The sequence below is a fragment of the Lethenteron reissneri genome, chromosome 50 (genome assembly GCF_015708825.2).
Source record: "Lethenteron reissneri isolate LAM-NWPU_2019-01 chromosome 50, ASM1570882v1, whole genome shotgun sequence".
Taxonomy (NCBI): domain Eukaryota; kingdom Metazoa; phylum Chordata; class Hyperoartia; order Petromyzontiformes; family Petromyzontidae; genus Lethenteron; species Lethenteron reissneri.
In genome coordinates, this window is record NC_083828.1 from 5,022,834 (window position 1) to 5,037,961 (window position 15,128).

Below are 15,128 nucleotides of genomic sequence, written 5' to 3' on the forward strand. Positions count from 1 at the left end.
AGAGAGAGAACAGGCGATGATGGTGGTGGAAGAGAGAGGCGATGGTGGTGGTGGTGTGTGCATGAGAGAGAGAGAGGCGGGAGGTATGGGTGATGATGATGGTGGTGGTAGTGGAGGAGGAGGAGTGAGCAGAGTGGTGGGGGTGGTTGGCGCGTGATGCGTCCGTGCGTGTGTGCGGTGGGGGGTCGTTTTTGTTGTAAATCCCACCCACCGCATCCCACCACCCTTCCCGCACCCCTAACCCCAACCCTAACCCCGACCCTAACCCCCAACCCCCCTCACTGTTTGGTGATCGGACAAGCTCCACGAAAGCTGCGCGTTGGGGCATCTCGTCCTGGATGCGATCCGTGATCAAACACGCGCCGTCACACACACACACACGGCATCCCAACAGTACACACACACACACACACGTGCGCATCACGGCAGTATATAACAGTACTTATTTATTTCCTTCGTAAATGGCGTTCACGCACCGGGCTCCGTCTCCGACTGACGTTCTTCATCTGTTCCTACTGCAGCCGCGAGCGAGTTTCACCACGTAGTTCGCTTGCTTGCTTGGCGACGGCGGTGATGGTGGCGGTGTTATTAAGTGGTGGTTGTTGTGTCCGGAGCCGAGCAAATATGTCAGCTTGTCAATACGCGTGCGTTAAAAAGTCCTCCTCCAACTTGAAGGCCATCTCTGCTCGTGAAGAATCCATCTCATCCCGGTCTCTCGCTTCTGGAAGTGCGGCGAGGGGGGTGGGTGGGTTGTGTGGATTTCTTCTTCTTCTTCGCGTGAAATATATTTAATTAATTCCGGTAAAGGTCATCTTTTGTGTCCGCTCCACCTCCATATCTTCTTTTGACTCTTTTCTCATTTTCAAAGTCTCTCTTCCAAAAACATCGCCAACAGGCCCACCCGCTCACCCACTCACCCACCGCTCAACCACTCACCCACCCACCCACAGACCTACACACACACACGTACACACAAACACACACACACGCACAGAGGGGGGCCGATCTTGAGCAAGGAGGAGAAGAAGAATAATAAGGAGAAGTTTTGCGTTCCCGCACTCGCTATGGCAATGGTGGTGGGAAATCCATGGCGAGAACCTCCGAACGGAACTCCTATCGCGAGCGGTAACGGCACGCAGACCTCATCGTCGTCATCATCATCTTCATCAGCAGCAGCAGCAGCATCATCAGCAGCCGTGTCTGGAAGTGCCTCGCTATTACTGGGGCAGCAGCAGCAGCAAGCCTCAAGTCTGCAGGCAGCTATCACGGTTGCCGGAAACGTGAGCAGCGTCGATTCATTATCCTCCTCCTCCTCGTTATCATCCTCATCATCATCATCCTCCTCCTCCTCGTCGTCCTCGTCGTCAAAGTCCACGTCCGCCTCCCATCATCATCATCAACAACAACAACATCAGCAGCAGCAACAACAACAGCAACAACATCAACAACACCAGCAGCAACAACAACAACAGCAGCAGCAGCAGCAACAGAACGCGGAGTGCGTGGTTTGTGGAGACAAGTCGAGCGGCAAGCACTACGGGCAGCTGACTTGCGAGGGCTGCAAGAGCTTCTTTAAGCGCAGCGTTCGTCGCAATCTCAACTACGCGTGTCGCGCGGCGCGCGCCTGCCCCATCGACCAGCACCACCGCAACCAGTGCCAGTACTGCCGCCTCAAGAAGTGCCTCAAAGTGGGCATGCGGAGAGAAGGTGGGCCTGCGAGAGGTGTGTGGCCACGGTGTGGGTGGTGGTGATGATGCGTGTGGGGTGTGAGGTTATTGTGTGGGGTGATTGTGTGGTGTGTTATTGTGTGGGGTATGGAGTGATTGTGTGGGGTGTGGAGTTATTGTGTGTGGTGTGAGGTTATTGTGTAGGGAGTGGAGTTATTGTGTGGGGTGTGGTGTGTGGGGAGTGGAATGTGGTGTTATTGTGTAGGGAGTGGAGTTATTGTGTAGGATGTGGTGTGTGGAGTGATTGTGTGGGGAGTGGGGTGTGGTGTTATTGTGTGTGGTGTTATTGTGTGTGGTGTTATTGTGTGTGGTGTTATTGTGTGGGGGGTGTGGTGTGATTGTGTGTGGTGTTATTGTGTGGGGTGTAGAGTCATTGTGTGGTGTTATTGTGTGGGGAGTGGGGTGTGATGTTATTGTGTGGGGTGTGAGGTTATTGTGTGTGTATTGTGTGGGGAGTGGGGTGGGATGTGGTGTGTGGTGTTATTGTGTGGGGAGTGGGGTGTGATGTTATTGTGTGGGATGTGGTGTGTGGTGTTATTGTGTGTGGTGTAATTGTGTGGGATGTGGTGTGTGGTGTTATTTTGTGTGGTACATCCGTGTATGTATATGGTGTGTTATTGTACGTGTGGTGTTATTGTGTGGGTGGAGTTATTCTGTGTGGTGTTATTGTGTGGGGTGTGTTGTGTGGTGTTATTGTGTGTGGAGTTATTGTGTGGGGTGTGGTGTTATTGTGTGTAGAGTTATTGTGTGTGGGAGTGTGGTGTTATTATGTGGGGAGTGGTGTGTGGTGTTATTGTGTGTGGTGTTATTTTGTGTGGTATGTCCGTGTATGTATGTGGTATGCTATTGTACGTGTGGTGTTATTGTGTGTGGAGTTATTGTGTGTGTGGAGTTATTGTGTGTGTGGAGTTATTGTGTGTGTGGAGTTATTGTGAGCGTGATGTGTGGGATGTGGTGTGTGTGGTGCTATTGTGTGTTGTGCTTTTGTCTTTGGTGTGCGTATGTGGTGTTATTGTGCGTGGTATTATTGTGTGGAGGTATTGTGTGGTGTTATTTGTGTGGGGTGTGTGTTGTGTGGGGTCCGTGGTTCTTGCAACCCATCCCCTCGTGTGCCGTGCCAACCTTCATATGTGCACACCAACAGGACTTGCCCCAAAACTGTGTTGAGTCAATCCGGGGGATCTTTGTCTTTGGTGTGTGTGGTGTATGTGGTGTGTGTGGTGCTATTGTGAGTGGTTCTGTCGTGTTCGGTATTTGGTGATGTTAAGGCTATGGGGAGGGGGGGTCTTTGTCTTCTTGTGTGTTGTGTTGTTATTGTGCGGCCTTCATAGGTGCTACTCGCTCACAGCACTTGCCCTAACACTCTGTTAAAGGCTACACGAGGGATCTTTTTTTGTGTGTGATGTGGAGGGATGTGCGTCTCAAGGCCAACTCAGCCTCAAATGAGTACCTCGCGCGGTCGTGTGTAAACATCGCCACGAGGGAGACAAAGGCGGTCCGGCGTGGTTGCGGCCACACCACCCACCTCGTTTACCGTGCCGGCCTTCATAGCGGGTGCTACACGCGAATAGCACTTGCCCCAACAGTCTGTTGAGGCTATACGGGGGGTCTTTGTCCTTCATAGGTGTCAATCGCTATCAGCACTTGCCCCAAAACGTCTGTTGAGGCTATACTGGAAGGGGGGGATCTTTGTCTTTGTACTCCAGGTGTGCCCGTGAGAGGTGCGGTGTTTTTGGTGTGTGCGATAGGGGTGCGTGTGTGTGTGGTGTCTGCGTGGTGTCTGTGTGTGTGTATATATTTACACACACACACAGACACGGTGTGTGTCTGGGTCAAGGTTGGGCATGCGGCGAAAATGTTGGAGCCCGGGGAGGTTGTGTTGGATGGTGTGTGGGTGATGTGTGTGTGTGTAGTTTGGTGTGTGTGTGATGTGTGTGTGTAGTTTGGTGTGTGTGTGATGTGTGTGTGTAGTTTGGTGTGTGTGATGTGTGTGTGTGCAGTTTGGTGTGTGTGTGATGTGTGTGTGCAGTTTGTGTGTGTGTGATGTGTGTGTGCAGTTTGGTGTGTGGTGTGTGTGTGTGTGGAGGTTGGTGTGTGTAGTTTGGTTTGTGTGATGTGTGTGTAGTTTGGTGTGTGTGTGTAGTTTGGTGTGTGTGTGTAGTTTGGTGTGTGTGTGTAGTTTGGTGTGTGGTGTGTGTGTGTAGGTTGGTGTGTGTGTGTGTAGTTTGGTGTGTGTCATGTGTGTAGTTTGGTGTGTGTGTGTGTGTCAGGCGTGGTGCTGGCCACCCACCCCCTCGTGTACCGTTCCGGCCTTCATAGGTGCTCGCTTACATGCACTTGCCCCAACAGTCTGTTCCAGGCTACACGGGGAGCTTTGTCTTTGTGTGTGTGTCAAGGTGTGTGTGTGTCAGGATGTGTGTGTGTCGAGGTGTGTGTGTGTCAAGGTGTGCGTGTGTGTGTCAAGAAGTGTGTGTTAGGATGTGTGTGTGTCGAGGTGTGTGTGTGTCAGGATGTGTGTGTGTCGAGGTGTGTGTGTGTGTCAAGGTGTGTGTGTGTCAGGGTGTGTGTCGAGGTGTGTGTGTGTCGAGGTGTGTGTCAGGGTGTGTGTGTGTCGAGGTATGTTTGTGTCAGGGTGTGTGTATGTCAAGGTGTGTGTGTCAAGGTGTGTGTGTGTCAGGGTGTGTGTGTGTGTTAAGGTGTGTGTGTCATGGAGTGTGTGTGTCAGGGTGTGTGTGTCAAGGTGTGGGTGTGTCGAGGTGTGTATGTGTCAGGGTGTGTGTGTCAAGGTGTGTGTGTGTCGAGGTGTGTGTGTGTCAAGGTTTGTATGTGTCAAGGTGTGTGTGTGTGTGTGTGTATGTCAAGGTGTGTGTGTCAAGGTGTGTGTGTCAGGGTGTGTGTGTTAAGGTGTGTGTGTCATGGTGTGTGTGTGTCAGGGTGTGTGTGTCAAGGTGTGGGTGTGTCGAGGTGTGTGTGTGTGTCAGGGTGTGTGTGTGTGTGTCAAGGTGTGTATGTGTCAGGGTGTGTGTGTCAAGGTGTGTGTGTGTCGAGGTGTGTGTGTGTGTGTGTCAAGGTTTGTATGTGTCAAGGTGTGTGTGTGTGTGTATGTCAAGGTGTGTGTGTCAAGGTGTGTGTGTCAGGGTGTGTGTGTTAAGGTGTGTGTGTCATGGTGTGTGTGTGTCAGGGTGTGTGTGTCAAGGTGTGGGTGTGTCGAGGTGTGTGTGTGTGTCAAGGTGTGTATGTGTCAGTGTGTGTGTGTCAAGGTGTGTGTGTGTGTCAAGGTGTGTATGTGTCAAGGTGTGTATGTGTCAAGGTGTGTGTGTGTCGAGGTAGAGGAATACGGCTCGACTGCGGCAAGCGGATAAGGGTGTGTGTGTCCTACTGATTGTCACGTCTCGTGGAGGGTGATGTGTGTGTGTAATGTGGTGATTGTGTGGTGCCGTGTGGGTAGCGTGTAGGGGGTGTATATTGTGGCGTATGAAGTGAATATTGTGGTGTAATATTGTGTATTAGTTTAGTGGGAGATTGTGTGTGTGTGTGGGGTGTGTGTGCGGTGTGTGTGTGTGTATGTGGTGATTGTGGAGTCATTGTGTACGCAGTAGTTGACTACGTTATGTGTGCTGTGCATGTATCGTGTTGTGTGTTGTGTTGTGTATTATAGTGTTTGCTATAGAGTACAGTGTGTTTATTGCGGTGTGTGTAGTTTGGGGTGTGTAGTGTGTGTAGTGTGTGTAGTGTGCGTAGTGTGTTGTGTGTCGTCTAGTGCGTTTAGTGTGGTGTGTGTAGTGTGGTGTGTATAGTGTAATGTGGTGTGTTTAGTGCAGTGTGTGTGTATTACGGTGTGTGGTAAATATGTATAAAGTATTCATTAATCATTAAGATTCGCTGATGACATAATCATCATAGCAGCACATGGTAATGAGCTTCAGGGAATTATTGAAGAACTTAACGAAGTGGGGATAAACATAATGAGTGTGTGTTTATCCATTGTGTGTGTCGTGTGTTGAGTGTTGTGTTGAGTGCTGTGTGTATCGTGTAACTGTGGAGACAAAGGCGGTCGGGCGTGGTGCTGGCCACCCACCCCCTCGTGTGCCGTGCCGGCCTTCATAGATGCTCGCTAACAGCACTTGCCCCAGCAGTCTGTTACAGGCTATACGGGGGACCTTTGTCTTTGTGTCTACACGTATCTCTACATGTGTGTGTGTGTTTATAAGTGTTTAAGCGTATATTCGCTGTTTTTTTTTTATATCTGTACGTAATTTCACATATGTATATGTATCTACGTGTGTATTTATGTACAGCAGAAGATGGATGGAGGTCTGTCGATTATTCTTACGATGTGTTTATCGGTGTCTTTATGTGTATGCCCATTTGCACGCACGCTTGTGTTTGTATGTGTGTACGAATGGACGCAATGTGTTACGTGTTGTCTCTGTTATGTGTATCTATGTGTGTGTGTGTCCCTATGCATTATATAGAGCGGTGGCGCAGTGGTTAGCACACTGCGCTACGAACCCAGCGACCCGAGTTCGATTCCCTTCCCGTCCAAGGCTGACATCAGTGTCGAGTGCTATCTGAATGGGCACTGGGCCTCCCCTAAGTCGACACAGCCTTAAATGAGTACATGCTGCGGTATGCAAACATCAGCACCGGGGAGACAAAGGCGGCCGGGCGTGGTGGTGGAGCTGGCCGCCCCCCGCCTCGTGTGCCGTTCTGGCCTTCAAAGCACTTGACCCAACAGTCTTTGGAGGCTAAACGGCGCATTTAGCTTCGCTTATGTGTCTATATAATTGTGTACCTGTGTGTGTATACGTGTAATATGCAAATCAGTTCACCTATAACACTTGTGTATGTCCCGTGCAGCACGTGCACCTAGCCTGGCACGAAGTCGCGGCTGCGGTTTTACGTCTATTGTGCGTGTATATGTGTGTATGCATTTGTTTATGTGTGCATCTAAGTGGGTTTTTGTGTATTTTGTGTTTGCGTGTGTGGCCATTACTACATTGCATTGTGTGTGTCATGTATTATGAATTGTGCTGTGTATGGTCCGTGTTATTTTGGTGTTTGTGTGTTATTACTTGTGTATCCTGCTGCGCGCGGCATATGTGCTATACAGTATTGTGTTGTGCATTCATTTAGTATCTGGTGTGATGTGTAAACATCATCACTGGGGAGACAAAGGCGGACGGACATGGTGATGGCCACCCACCCAACCACCCACCCCTGTGTGTGCCGTGCCGGCCTTCATAGGTCCTGGCTAACAGCACTTGCCCCAAAAGCGTTTTTAAAGGCAATGTGGGAGATCTTTGTCTTATTCCATTGTGGATGGGATGCTAGCGTGTAGCATGTTGATGTGTATTGGTCGTGTGTAGCATGTTGATGTGTATTGTGCATGTGTGATGTTGTGCATGGGATGCTAGCATGTGGCATGTTGTGTGTATTGTGCATGAGTGATGTTGTGCATGGGATGCTAGCATGTGGCATGTTGTGTGTATTGTGCATGAGTGATGTTGTGCATGGGATGATAGCGTGTAGCGTGTTGATGTGTATTGTGCATGTGTGATGTTGTGCATGGGATGATAGTGCGTAGCATGTTGTGTGTATTGTGCATGAGTGATGTTGTGCATGGGATGCTAGCGTGTAGCATGTTGTGTGTATTGTGCATGTGTGATGTTGTGCATGGGATGATAGTGCGTAGCATGTTGTGTGTATTGTGCATGAGTGATGTTGTGCATGGGATGCTAGCGTGTAGCATGTTGTGTGTATTGTGCATGTGTGATGTTGTGCATGGGATGCTAGCGTGTAGCATGTTGATGTGTATTGTGCATGTGTGATGTTGTGCATGGGATGCTTGCGTGTAGCATGTTGTGTGTATTGTGCATGTGTGATGTTGTGCATGGGATGCTAGCGTGTAGCATGTTGATGTGTATTGTGCATGTGTGATGTTGTGCATGGGATGCTAGCGTGTAGCATGTTGTGTGTATTGTGCATGAGTGATGTTGTGCATGGGATGCTAGCGTGTAGCATGTTGTGTGTATTGTGCATGTGTTATGTTGTGCATGGGATGCTAGCGTGTAGCATGTTGTGTGTATTGTGCATGTGTTATGTTGTGCATGGGATGCTAGCGTGTGGTATGTTGTGTGTATTGTGCATGAGTGATGTTGTGCATGGGATGCTAGCGTGTAGCATGTTGTGTGTAGTGTGCATGTGTGATGTTGTGCGTGGGATGCTAGTGTGTAGCATGTTGATGTGTATTGTGCATGAGTGATGTCGTGCATGGGATGCTAGCGTGTAGCATGTTGTGTGTAGTGTGCATGAGTGATGTTGTGCATGGGATGCTAGTGTGTAGCATGTTGATGTGTATTGTGCATGAGTGATGTCGTGCATGGGATGCTAGCGTGTAGCATGTTGTGTGTAGTGTGCATGTGTGATGTTGTGCATGGGATGATAGCATGTGGCATGTTGATGTGTATTGTGCATGTGTGATGTTGTGCATGGGATGCTTGCGTGTAGCATGTTGATGTGTATTGTGCATGTGTGATGTTGTGCATGGGATGCTAGCGTGTAGCATGTTGTGTGTAGTGTGCATGTATGATGTTGTGCATGGGATGATAGCGTGTGGCATGTTTATGTGTATTGTGCATGTGTGATGTGCATGGGATGCTTGCGTGTAGCATGTTGTGTGTAGTGTGCATGTGTGATGTTGTGCATGGGATGATAGCGTGTGGCATGTTGATGTGTATTGTGCATGTGTGATGTTGTGCATGGGATGCTAGCGTGTAGCATGTTGTGTGTAGTGTGCATGTGTGATGTCGTGCATGGGATGCTAGCGTGTAGCATGGTGTGTGTAGTGTGCATGTGTTATGTTGTGCATGGGATGATAGCGTGTAGCATGTTGTGTGTAGTGTGCATGTGTTATGTTGTGCATGGGATGATAGCGTGTAGCATGTTGTGTGTAGTGTGCATGTGTTATGTTGTGCATGGGATGATAGCGTGTAGCATGTTGTGTGTAGTGTGCATGTGTGATGTTGTGCGTGGGATGATAGCGTGTAGCATGTTGTGTGTAGTGTGCATGTGTTATGTTGTGCATGGGATGATAGCGTGTGGCATGTTGATGTGTATTGTGCATGTGTGATGTTGTGCATGGGATGCTAGCGTGTGGCATGTTGATGTGTATTGTGCATGAGTGATGTCGTGCATGGGATGCTAGCGTGTAGCATGTTGATGTGTATTGTGCATGTGTGATGTTGTGCATGAGTGATGTTGTGCATGGGATGATAGCCTGTGGCATGTTGTGTGTATTGTGCATGTGTGATGCAGCGAGGAACGGTGGCGCAGTGGTGGCACAATTTCGATTCTCGCTCACGGCCAACATCAGTGACTGATATCGCAACCAGTCCTAGGCCTCCCCTAGGTCGACTCACCGTTAAACGAGTGCCTGTAGCTGCTGCGGTGTGTAAACATCACCAGTTGGGGAGACAAAGGCGGCCGGGTGTGGCTTCCAGACACACCACCCCCTCGCGTGCCGTTCCGGCCTTCGTAGGTGCTCGCTAACAGCACTTGCCCCCAAAGTATGTTCAAGGCTATACGGTGGATCTTTGTCTTTGTGGTGTAACGTGATGGCATATGACACTTTACGTGGCCTCGATGTGCACCTAGCCTGGCACAAGCGCCGTGGTGACATCACCGCCAATTAGCAGCGAACGGCGTATGTTGGTGCATTGTGTGTGGGGGTGTGGTGTAATGTGTGGTGTATGTGTAATGTATGGTGTATGAAAGCATGATGCCATTGTGTGGGGGTATGGTGTACTATATGGTGTATGTATGAATGTGTGGTGTATGTATGAGTGTACTGTGTATTGTGTGGTGTATGCAATGTAATGTATGGTGTATGTGTAATGTATAGTGTATGTATGAATGTATGGTGTATGTTCGAGTGTATCGTGTGGTGTATGTTCGAGTGTAATGTATGGTGTATGTATGAATGTATGGTGTATGTTTGAGTGTAATGTGTATTGTGTGGTGTATGTATGAATGTATGGTGTATGTATGAGTGTACTGTGTATTGTGTGGTGTATGTAGTGTAGTGTATGGTGTATGTATGAATGTATGGTGTATGTATGAGTGTACTGTGTATTGTGTGGTGTAGTGTTTGTGAGCGCTAATGCACGACGTGTAGGATGTTGCGTGTTAGGGTGTGTGGTGTGTACGAGTATATGGTGTATTGTGTGGTGTAATATACCGCGCATGAAAGCACGGTGCATCGTGTGTTGTGGTGTGTGTGTGGTCCCATGCATGAGCGTGTATGGTGTGCTATTTAATGAGTTCAGGGTGCATTGGGTGTGCGTACGTTTTACGATGTCGCCCGGCTCAGCGGTTCGCGCAAAGCGTACCGCCCCAACTCTTTTCGCGGCCACGGTCAACACCAAGTAAATAACAGCACCGGGGAGACAAAGGCGGCCGGGTGTGGCTCTGGCCACAAATCTTTTGTCTTTGATGAATGATATTGTACTGTGTGTGTGTTGTTGTTGTTGTCATGTACTGTGTTGTTGCTCGCTGACAGCACTTGCCCCTACAGTCTGTTAAGGCTATACGGGGGATCTTTGTCTTTGTGATTGTTGATGTGTATGTTCGTGGTCTATTCGTGTGCCGTGCCGGCCTTAATAGGTGCTCCCTAATAGCACTTGCCCCTACAGTCTGTTAAGGCTATACGGGGGATCTTTGTCTTTGTGTTGTTGATGTGTATGTTCGTTGTATATTCGTGTGCCGTGCCGGCCTTAATAGGTGCTCCCTAATCGCACTTGCCCCTACAGTCTGTTAAGCTTATACAGGGATCTTTTGCCTTTGTTGTGATAAATTGGAGCGGTGGCCACCCCGAGTTAGATTCCCAATGGCGAATGTGTACGCTGAACCTGTCCTGGGCCCCTCTCCTAGGTCGACTCAGCCTTAAACGAGGACCACACCGGTGTTTCCGTCCTTGCCACCCAACCCGCGCGAGTGCTTTGCCGACCTTCATAGGCGCCCCAACAATCTGTGAAAGGCTACACGGGGGAATCGTTGTGTTTGCAAGGAGTCTGTGTGTCGCGTATCGTGTGGGGCAGCTGTAACTGCAGAGGGTTAGCGCGCTGCGCTACAAACACGGCGACACGAGTTTGATTCCCACCGGCGACGATTATCCGAAGCGGTGCCGGGCCTCCTCTAAGTCGATTTGGGCATCAAATGAGTGACCCGGTGTGCGGTGTGTAAACATCGCCACTGGGGAGACAAAGGCGGTCGGGCGTGGTGCTGGCCACCCAAACCCCCTCGTGTGCCGTACCGGCCTTCATAGGTGCTACTCGCTAATAGCACTTGCCCCTACAGCCTGTTAAGGCTACACGGGGGATCTTTAGTGTGGTTCGATTCACATCCCACCCCCTCGTGTGCCGTCCCTGTCCGTGTGAGTACTCTTAGCTACCTGGCACCGACTTGCGTGCTTTCCTTCTCACTTATTCGCCGATCTACCGATTTACACACTTACCTACTTACCGACGTGCTCACACAAAGACCACGACCCCCCCGTATAGCGATAACAGACTGTTGGGGCAAGTGCTGGTCGCGAGTAGCACCTATGAAGGCCGGCACGGCACAAGAGGGGCTTGGGTGGCCAGTACCACACCCAACGTATTCACTCACACATACACCTGCTTACAATACCTATATTCATATAAAGGCCGCACCTCCGATTAGCACGGTTGGCTAGGTACGGTGCGAAAGAAGTTCAGCGTGCTTACAACACACGTAGCTGCTACCTCCCTGCTATCCGCCTCCACGCTCTGCGAGGTTTCGCCAGGGGTGATGAATGATCGGAGAAGGGAGCGGTGGCGCAGTGGTTAGCGCACTGACCTGAGTTCGATTCGAGGCCACGGCTAACGCCGGTGACGGGGGACATCTGAACCGGTTTTGGGACCGCACTGACCGCCGTGGTTCAAGTAATGACCGACGTGTAATGTTGTTAATGTTGTAGTATGTAGAGGCTTTCATCCAGCAGTTGATTGAAAAGGGGCCGCACATTGTTTGCGAAAGACCCAACGAATATTGTTTTTTCACGGTTGCGTTATTCGAGATGTGGAACAAAGGGAATTGTAATAACCAGGTTTAACTTACGAACGTTGACTTCGTGCAACGTCTCTAAAGTGGGTTTCGTGTAGTTACGATAAGGAGCGCTTTGAAACGATGGCAATGTTGTGTCAAGGGCGCGTGTGTGCGTGTGTTTGGGAGCGCGGTGGTGTAGCAGTTAGCGCGCTGCGCTATGAACCCGACGACACGGGTTCGATTCTCGCTCACGGCCAACACCAGTGACGATTATCTGAACCGGGCCTCCGCTAGGTCGACTCAGCCTCAAATGAGTACCTGGTGCGGTGTGTGAACATTGTCACTAGGGAGACAAAGGCGGTCGGGCGTGGTGGTGGCCACCCACCCCTCGTGTGCCGTTCCGGCCTTCATAGGTGCTCGCTAACAGCACTTGCCCATACAGTCTGTTAAGGCTATACGGGAGATCTTTGTCTTTGTGTGTGTGACTCAGCCTAGAAATTAGTACCTGCTGCCGCGTGTAAACTCCAGCACAGGGGAGACAAAGGCGGTCGGTCGGGCGTGTTCCTGTCCACACCATCACCACCACCAACCACTCACCTCGTGCCTTCGTAGGTGCTGCTCGCTAACAGCAGCGTGTTCCATGCGCCTGTGGAGGCTGAGACACTGAGATGTTTGTGTTTGTAGTCGGTGCGGTCCACGCTGCCGTGTGGTGGTGTACGGCGGTCAGCGCACAGTTGAAACAATGAATGGGCACGATTCTTCACTTATATGTTGGTTTAACACGTACTATAGGCTTTCGCGACCAATATCATCCAAAGGTTTTTTTTGGGCGTTAGATCGCGTAAATATAAATGACTTATCAGGATATGCGTCCACCATAGGTCGCGTGCGGTGGTCCTGGTAACGTGTGGGTACGCCCGCATCTTGCAATACTTCTGGTCACCATGGAAGAGTAGGCCAAATACACTCAAGAGGTTCGTAAGTCCTTCCGCCAGTAGTTGCGTGTGCCAAGCAATTGCAAGGCTGCACCTTTGCCCGAGAAGCGATGGGCAATTTGACGTTACCATGCGGTGACTTGGGCCGCCGTGCGGTTGGGAACCGTCTCGCGTCGCAATCGGCGCATTCGTTACGAACATCTCCACTGGAACCCGGTCACCGATTCTTGGGGGGGCCGCGAGATGTCGACTACCTCGCCTGGTATACAGGAGGTCGTGGGTTCGATCCCGACCCTGACGCCTGCTGCTGTCTATTTGGAGTTTGCGTGTCTCCCTCTCTCATCATCATCACGGTGGCTAGGAGATGTTAACTACCTCGCCTGGAATACAGGAGGTCGTGGGTTCGATCCCGACCCTGACGCCTGCTGTATATTTGGAGTTTGCGTGTCTCTCTCTCTCTCATCACGTGGATCGACACCACGCGTTTGGAGTGTGTGGCTGCTGCTACTATAAATGTCCACGTGATGAGCCACTTCGTTGAGCTGTGGTTTGTGACCAGGTCACTTCTGAAACAAGAGCAATGTAAATTTCGATTTAAAGCTTTCGTGACTGCAGGGATTCATCTTCTTGGTTCTTTCGGTAAAGTCACGTAGAAGGGAAATAATAAAATAATAAAAATTAAACATAATAACATAATTCTCACGACGTTTCGGCCACAACGCAAGCAGCCGTCCTCAGGTGAAGAACAGGTCTGTCGAGAAGACAGCGTCTGAAGAAGAGCAACGGAGCGCAGTGGGCCTGACCTGGTAAAATAAAAAAAAGTAGTAGATATTCGGAACCGGTCAGAGATGATGAAAAGGTTACCGGTTTTTATCGGTTATCGCTTAAAGCCTTAAACAACCAAATATCTGTACTGGATGGATGTATTGTGTATCTGTGCGAGTGTATATATACTGTATGTGCATTTGGGGAGCGGTGGTGCAGCGGTTAGCGCGCTGTGCTACAAAGCCGGCGATCCAAGTTCGATTCCCGCTTGTGGCCAACACCAGGGACGATTATTATTTGAGCCGGCCCTGGGCCTCCCCTAAGTCGACTCAGCCTTAAATGGGCACTGTGTCTGGTGCGGTGTGTAAACATCGCCACGAGCGAGACAAAGGTGGCACCCCAAATGTCTGTTCAAGGCTATACGGGGAATCTTTGACTTAGTATCTGTATATATGTATGAGCTTGTATTTATGTATATGTAATGAGTGTATATAGTATAGTATTATGGAGAGAGTATGTATATGATACATCGTGACTTAAAGCTTTCGTGACTGCATGAATTCATATTCTTTGGGTCGGTAAAGCCACGTAGATAGAAAATAATAATAACAAAAATAATAAATAATAATATTGTCCATTGTCCGAAACGACGCTTATCAAATTTATTTCCGTTTTAAGAGCAGTCTTATTCACAAATGTGTTGATACATTTAGTTAATTTGCTTGTGCAAACCAATTAGCGTCGCTAAATAATTTGTTTTATTTTAAATACAGGGATTTTAACAAGTTCATAGCATTATAGAAGTGCATCTCTTACATATAAAAAAAAATGTTGAGTAAAATAATTATAAATATTTTATTTAACAGCAAAATAGCATTCGATATCTACTTTAAGAAAACTAATTCTATAGCGATACGAGCACAAATACCGTTTGTGCACATTATAAGACGCAATTTACCCCCAGCAAGAGTTTGTGGTGCGTCTTATAATCCGATCCCGTAGGTGTATCGGATTGTGTGTTTGAGTGTTCGTAATTGTATAACTTTATTGATTCCGGCCACATTGTTTGGGGTGCGTCTTACTTTCTGGAGCGTCTTATAGTCAAGAAAATACCACGTGACTTTTACTAAATGCATTTGTCAATAAGGCATATCCTATATGTTTATCCTATAAGTTGAAACGCAATGGCATAATCCTCACTGTACACCACATATTCTGTGTTAAGTTTGTTATCCTCCTGCACCTCCGATTAGCACGGCTGGCCACGTACGGCGCGAAAAAGTTCAACATACAATATATGTATGCACATAATATGTAACCGTCTTCAAAATAAATTACACTACATTTTTAAATCCATGTTTTAAAAATATATTTTACAAAGTTTGTAAATACTCGCTCACGCAATTAATTGGTAGTTCCTTAACCGCAGTAATTAAAATAATTTACAAATACTTAACGCATTTAAATAGACGCGCGCGCGCGTGTGTGTGCATGTGTGTGTGGGGAGCGGTGGCGCAGTGGTTAGCGCACTGAGTTCACATTTAGTTCTATTTGGCCACATTTCACCAGGACCGGTTGACGTGTCTGTCACTCTCGTTTGATGTGAACCGTGATCGGGAGCCGAACTCAGGTT

General features: G+C 49.0%; 1 pseudogene; it reads left to right on the forward strand.

The window, feature by feature from the left end:
• Positions 1–288: 288 nt before the first annotated feature.
• The window catches only part of LOC133355000 (nuclear receptor subfamily 2 group F member 1-B-like), a 33,060-nt pseudogene continuing 18,220 nt past the window's right edge, over positions 289–15,128 (forward strand).